Source organism: Periplaneta americana, chromosome 1 (assembly GCF_040183065.1).
Source record: "Periplaneta americana isolate PAMFEO1 chromosome 1, P.americana_PAMFEO1_priV1, whole genome shotgun sequence".
NCBI classification, from domain to species: domain Eukaryota; kingdom Metazoa; phylum Arthropoda; class Insecta; order Blattodea; family Blattidae; genus Periplaneta; species Periplaneta americana.
This window is the reverse complement of record NC_091117.1, coordinates 172,282,688-172,289,909: the sequence shown is the minus strand read 5'-3', so window position 1 is coordinate 172,289,909 and position 7,222 is coordinate 172,282,688. Positions and strand designations below refer to the sequence as shown.

General features: G+C 35.2%; 1 non-coding gene across 1 annotated transcript; it reads left to right on the top strand.

Annotated features, from left to right (window-relative positions):
- The first annotated feature begins 1,906 nt into the window (after positions 1-1,906).
- On the top strand, positions 1,907-1,979 carry TRNAR-UCG (transfer RNA arginine (anticodon UCG)). Its single transcript has one exon. It is a non-coding gene; the product is annotated as a tRNA-Arg (tRNA).
- The last annotated feature ends 5,243 nt before the right edge of the window (positions 1,980-7,222 follow it).

Sequence of the window (7,222 nt, the reverse complement as noted above, 5' to 3'; positions counted from 1 at the left end):
TACCTAATTCCAATTAGCAGTTTCGTTCTTCGTACTAGTAGGCCTAACTCATGTTGAAATAATTCTGTACCTACTCTATAAAAGAGTACCTTACGTACTGTAAATCCAATCTTCACTTCTGCCCGATCCGAAAAGATAAAATTACTCAGACATGCTATCTACTGTCCGTCCAAGTGGTTTTGTCGCAGGGTCGTAGAAAGGCGGGAAATCACGTGACAGTTAATTACTTAACGAGGCCCTTTTATTTAAGTTATCTTAAACAGTTGTATAATATTACGTAGATGTCCAATTCCTAACAGAAATTAATGTTTTTAGAAAAGAGCTAAGATAGCCCAGCCACTAGCCTTTACAGAGGGGCGAGCAGAAGCAGGTGGGGGAAATCGAGATGCGACGTAGGCAAACGGACGACAGTACCTGTGCGAAAATATGATTCAGTATTGAAAGTTCTTTCGTACGCGGCCTTGGTTCTGTGTGGAGGACGATTGGAAGTTTACTAGACTAGTAGAAGGGGTGGGAGTGAAGTACATTGAAAAAATCAGGTACAATTAAATTTGAAGTAAAAATAAAATGATGTCCCTGTATAAAACAGGTTGGCACCAATTCGCTTCTAGGTTCTGAAACTTAACCCTAGAGATAGATGTCTGTGCAAACTATTTATTAATTACTTATAGTCTATTTCGTTATTGTCGCTAGGGACCGTTCTTCTGATTGCGGACTTATTCACACAAATAAGTTAACGAAATCAATATTTTTGCAGAAAGTATAGTAAGTGTCTTCTACTAAAAAAATGAACCTGATATAAATTTGTGGCGAGTTCCGATAATCTGCAGGAGAGGAGAGTAAGGGTATGTACACGTTGGAGAGACGATAAACGATAAAAGAAGCAGCGATGCTATATCAGAGAGAATTGAAGTATGCATTGTCATTGAGGTGTGCATACTGGAGTAACGATAAAAGCGAAGATACACGATAAAAGCGACGAAAAAGCAAAGTTCCATTTTCTTCGCTCTTGTCGTTCATATGATCTCTGATTAAGATAATATTAATTGGTATAATGACCGTGGTTGTCAATATATCCGAATATTAATCGATTTATTATTATTTCGGCATATTAAATTAATTACCATGGATATTGACAAATTGATCAATTGCGTATTTATTCGTGATACGTTATGTGATCACAAGAACCATTCACATCACAATGAATTTATACTAGCTTTGGGATGAGAAACGGGTTCAATTTTGCACGTATTTAAGTTATAATATTAACCTTGAACCTAGCAGCTGATATTTTCTATATATCTTCTTTCATTAAGTGGATGTATAGAATATCTTCTACTGATAAATCAAAATGTTCGCTACTCGCGTCCTCGTTGCTCCGATATGAACACTTGATTCTTTGATACGTAATACTAAAGCGTTGCTAGGTTGTTTCTTTTATCGTTTATCGTTGCTCCAACGAGTACGTAACCGAAGGGGAAAGCGAAGAAAGATGGAAGATAAGTTTGGAGAAGAGATGTGGACAAAGAAAGGGAAAACGACGAGAAAGAAAAGTGAAAAGGAATTAAAAGTAAACGAAAGTAAAAGAAAAATTTAGACAAGACGAAAGGCGGAAAAGGGGATAAGAACATCTAAGAGAAAGAAAATAGGAAAGCGAGAAAAAACCTATATACAGTACTAGCTATATATTTGGAAAAGTTCACATGTATTTTTAGTGCAGACATTACACCTGGAATAAATCTTGAAATGTTGAAATGGACCTATTTGAGATTTCTCTGACAGAAAAATATTCCCGTTCTATGGTCGAAGTTCTTACGTCTTGTGCTTTACTTATCACAGCAATTGCAGCCACTTTTAATTACACAGAGGCCAATGAGTAAACAGTCGAATTGCACAGTAGTCGTAAGACCGTGTGGCCTAACGGATAAGGCGTCGGACTTCGGATCCGAAGATTGCAGGTTCGAATCCTGTCACGGTCGAAATGTAAATTTTTATGTTTTAGTAAGGTTTTAGTTTATGTTAGTTAGCAAAGTAATACAGGAAGTTTTATGTGCATATTGAAATAAATGAAACTATTACGATGAGAAGGTTTCATATGATTGTTGCAAACGAACAAAAAATGTGGCTTTAATACTGAACGAATGTGGATTGCGTACTTTTTAAATAGGCCTATGTTTACAACAAGCTAAAGCACACTAGTTTCTACGGCCGTTTTCGTGGAAACGAAATGTGACAATGAGGAATAGGACTGTATTGCAAAGAGAGTGGGATAGAAATTCATGCAGTATTATGTGTAATAGGCCTACCACAATACAGAGCAGGGATACAGAACTGGCGAGAGAGGAGTGGAAAGCATGGGGAAAACGTTGGTTCCCCGTCCACAGTCCACCGGCGTTGAATGACGTATCTGTGGCCCGTACGCAATCACATAAGACAGACACTGCATACAAATCCCCTCCCCTACCAAGTCAATGACGCGGGGATGGAAGGAAGGGGTGAGTGACGTATCGATGAGTGACGCAACGCCACAATTGTAGCCCAGTTCTCCAAGCTTGATATAGAGCATCCTCTATTTCCTGTTTAATTTTTGCACGCTTTTACGGAATCACCCTGTAATGATGCATATTAACTGTCTGGATTCGGGACGAATGTCTAACATTGATAGTTTTTCGAATTATACTCGTATATCAATTCCAATCAATAAAAGAAATAATAAGGGGGAAGAAACCTAAGCGGTACGAGTGCGCGTTCTTACAGGGATTCTGGGGATTTACCTCAAACCTCTGCGGTGGCTGAGTAGTCGGATCTTCAACCTGCCACGTAGGCGATCCACGTTCGAGTCCCGGTGAAGCTTGAGATTTTTTTTATCGAAAAATCCATATCTGTGGTGGACAAGGTCGTAGTTTGGGGGATTTTTCTCGGGCTTCTCCCGTTTCCCCATATTTGGTACTCAACATTTCTCCATTTCATCATTCCCCGAACACCGGCTGGCGACTAACGGAGGGGGCTGGCCTAGAGGAAAAAAAAGGGACCTTACTTTCCATAATGCAATAAATAATCTTTTCTGAGTGATATCAAGGCTACTTCTTTTCTATAGCTTATTATTAATAAATTACATTGTATTAGGTTCAGTTTGTTAATTTTTCTACTTTCTTTGATTTTCAATTTCAGTTTCCTTATTCATGATCTCCTGGATACCCAGTTTACCAGTTTTTTTAACCTAATAATAAATTGTAATTCTTCCTTCATTATTTGTAATAATATTATAATTATTATTTGATTAAACTATATTCTTTACTGTCATCATTTTGTTAATGAATTGCAAAATTAAGTTATTACATTAAAATAAGATTGTGTTCTGTATGATGCCTCTCTATTTTCTATTGTGCTATTTTTTCAGAAAGTAATGTTTTTAGACTTTTCTACACAGCTTGATAAGGACTTATTCTACACAAATTTAACTTTCATAGACGAATTGAGCATTGCATTCTGAATAACATGAGTCTTTTTTTTCCATTCAATTTTAATTAAAATTTGATGAAGATAAGGAAGATGAATATTTGTCGACTTCTACCTCTGTTTATTCAAAACGAGTGATTTTATAACTGCATATTCAAAGTCCAGTAATTTTTTATTGGTTTAAGACAGCATTTTTCTGAAAAGCACTATAGATTTAGCATGGAATTCTCTTTGAGCATATGCCAAAAAAAGAGAATTTGAATTTTCTTCACCCTGACGTTCCTTTTCCTGTGGAATATCATGTATGTAAGTTTTGGTATTTTGTCGGAATTTTTTGTAAGTATAATATATTTGTATTATTAATCTCTCACTAATTAATCTTGAAACTGGGATGCATGTTAAATGTTAAATAAGTGTTAAATAAATCACAATACATATAAGATTGGGATTGCCTGCTCGGAATCTGGGTACGCATCGAACCTTAGTCAGCCGGTATGGGTTGGGAATGCGCCTAAGTTGAGGGTTAACACAAGAGATCTAACAAGGTCGCAGTGCGGGTCGTAGTGCCCCATCTCGAAATTGCATTCTATTTCATTCCATTCCATTTCAATTAGTATTGCTAGCGAGTTTGAAATGAATACAAGTTAATACAAGGTAAGATAAACTAGCCCACTCCTGAATGAGTAAGACTCGTGCTCAGGAAGGGATTCCAATACAAACAAAAATAAAATTAAAATTGAGAGTGAATACAGATGAAAAAGTATTTAATATGTTTAAAACCAAACCATCTATATAATACAATTTTTATATATTTTTTATTAATTTGGAGAGGATTTGTGGTTAAAATTATATTAGAATAAAATTGGTTTAATAATCTGGGTCCTTGACTCATGCTATGATAAAAAGCTACATTGGTTTTACATTTGGGTTCAGATAAAGGCAGAGAATTCATATTTTTAGTTCTTTATTTAAAGTTATTCAGATATTTGTGAAAATATTTTAATAAAATAAAATAATAAATTTGTTTAATGTCGAAAACTTTGAAATGTTTAAACGACAATTCAGTTGAGTAATCTTTCTGCTTTTTTAAACAAAGTTTTAATACTTTTTTCTGAAGTAAAATTAACGGATGAAGATTGGATTTATAATTTCCACACCCCCCAACTTATCTTAATAGTTATGTGAGCTCTTAGCCCAAAGGTCACTTCTCTCACTTCCAACACCCCTTTCCACTTAACGGGAATTAAGAGAAATTTGCAGCGAGAAAAGGCAAAAAATTGGACGCAACAGTTTAGAAAACGTAGAAACCAGTCGATCACAGTCATTCACAGTCGTACACAGTTGCATAGCGTCTGGTGATTTTAAAGGGATGTGACCAACTGCGGTACGTTGTGACCTGGGTTTGTTGTTGTCGTCGAAGAGCCTGTCAGTCCGTCTTTTCCGCTTGTCCCAGAGAACAATGATCGGTAAATACTCAAAACAAGATACTATTTTCATTTTCTTCTCTTTCTTGTGGTTCCTATAATCCCTGGCTCTGAGTGTAGGATTGAGAGAGATCCGTGACCTATTACATATAAATTTAGATTTTCAAGACTATACAGACGTAAATATACTTATAGATATGCCTAAATGGGTGGTGATAGCTCACATTTTCATTGACAGTAACAGTTTATCTTCCTTTTTCCTTCACTGAAAGATTTTAATAACATCAGTTTTCCGTCCTCAGTTCTGTGTGTCAGATCTTCTCTTGCACAGTCGACGTACCTACACTCTTCCAAGCTTAAAATTAATTTTTAAGTTAAGAATTCATTGTTCACATCATATATTTTTTGATGTGTAACGTCTGTATTCGATCTATATTTGTAGAAAAAAAATTGTTATGCTGACATTAGACTTCGATTGCCTTGGAAATACGTACTTATATCATATAGGACTATGATAAACACAACAGTAAACAAGTTAATTTCTATATGAAAGGGAGTCAGCATGTACTGTACATACTGTACTTACTTACAAATGGCTTTTAAAGAACTCGAAGGTTCATTGCCGCCCTCACATAAGCCCGCCATCGGTCCCTATCCTGAGCAATATTAATCCAGTCTCTATCATCGTATCCCACCTCCCACAAATCCATTTTAATATTATCCTCCCATCTACACCTTGGCCTCCCAAAGGTCTTCTCACCTCAGGTCTTCCAACTAACACTCTATATGTATTCCTATATTCACCAATACGTGCTACATGGCCTGCCCATCTCAAACGTCTGGATTTAATGTTCCTAATTATGTCAGGTGAAGAATACAATGCGTGCAGTTCTGCGTTGTGTAACTTTCTTCATTCTCCTGTAAATTCATTCCTCTTAGTCCCAAATATTTTCCTAAGCACCTTATTCTCGAATACTCTTAACCTCTGTTCTTCTCTCAAAGCGAGAGTCCAAGTTTCACAACCATACAGAACAACCGTTAATATCTATTTTATAAATTCTAACTTTCAGAATTTTAGAGGGCAGACTGGATATAAAAGTTTCTCAAACGAATAATAACAGGCATTTTCCATATTTATCCTACGTTTAATTTCCTCTCGAGTGTCATATAAGTCATTGGAGGTTGTAATATAACTTATTTTAGCATATTAATGTTGTGCTTTGACATAGATGCTAAATAGACGCGTGCACAATACATGAGTAATTATAGAGAAAGTTGATACAAGCCTGGCATTACTCACATACAGATGGATAAATAGGGCCTAAAATATTTATGGGGTATTCTCATTTGCTGTAGCTAATTGTTTGTAGCTAACGATTTTTTACTTGTGCTTTTAGTGTATTCTGTTTAGTGCATAGTCATTGGAGGATTTCCTGTTATTCATGGTTTATTTAATTCCGTTCATTGAAGGTATACTTAAATCTTTAAGCAAAGTATATTTATTTTGTCCTAATGCCATTACCCTATTTTCTGTACACTGTTGACGTTACACTCAATCACGGGAAATTCTTCAAATCCTCTGTCACTGTTTTTAAACGTTCTTTTTTGTATTAATTTATCGAGTTCTTTGTTTTTCTTTGTATAATTGTCTTAAATATATATTAAAGGGAATAGATAAATAAGATGCACCCACTAGATTTCCACACACTACAGCTTTGAAATCAATGTTTTCAACTTCTAATCTAAAAAGTGCACTACAAAGACATAGACCATTCTTCCACTGTCATACACAATTAAAAAAGGTATAAAATCAAAGGAGAGAAGGTCGAAAATATAAAATTTTAATAACGGAGAGCCTGGCGGGGAAATCTTCTACATTTGTGGTTTCTGTTTTTTGTGACGTTTGTTTTTGATGTGTCATTGTAATCTCGGATACGGACTGCCCATAATCCTTAGAGGAGAACGCTAGAGCGTATTGGCGCACGAGTGAGGTCTAAATTCTTTTCGAGAAACTGAGTTTTACTTTTTTCATATTTACTCGTATACTTACTTCAGTTATTGAGCATTGCCGAGTTCCACGGAATGAATTTTCATTAATGATAATAAAGATGACAGTGATGATGGTGATAATATTAATAAAAAATATAATAATAATAATAATAATGATATGATGTGATATGATATGATATGATATAATATGATGTGATATGATATGATATGATATGATATGATATGATATGATATGATATGATATGATATGATATGATATGATATGATATGATATGATATGATATGATATTATGTATGTATGTATTTATGGGCAAGCACCCGGTGGCAGT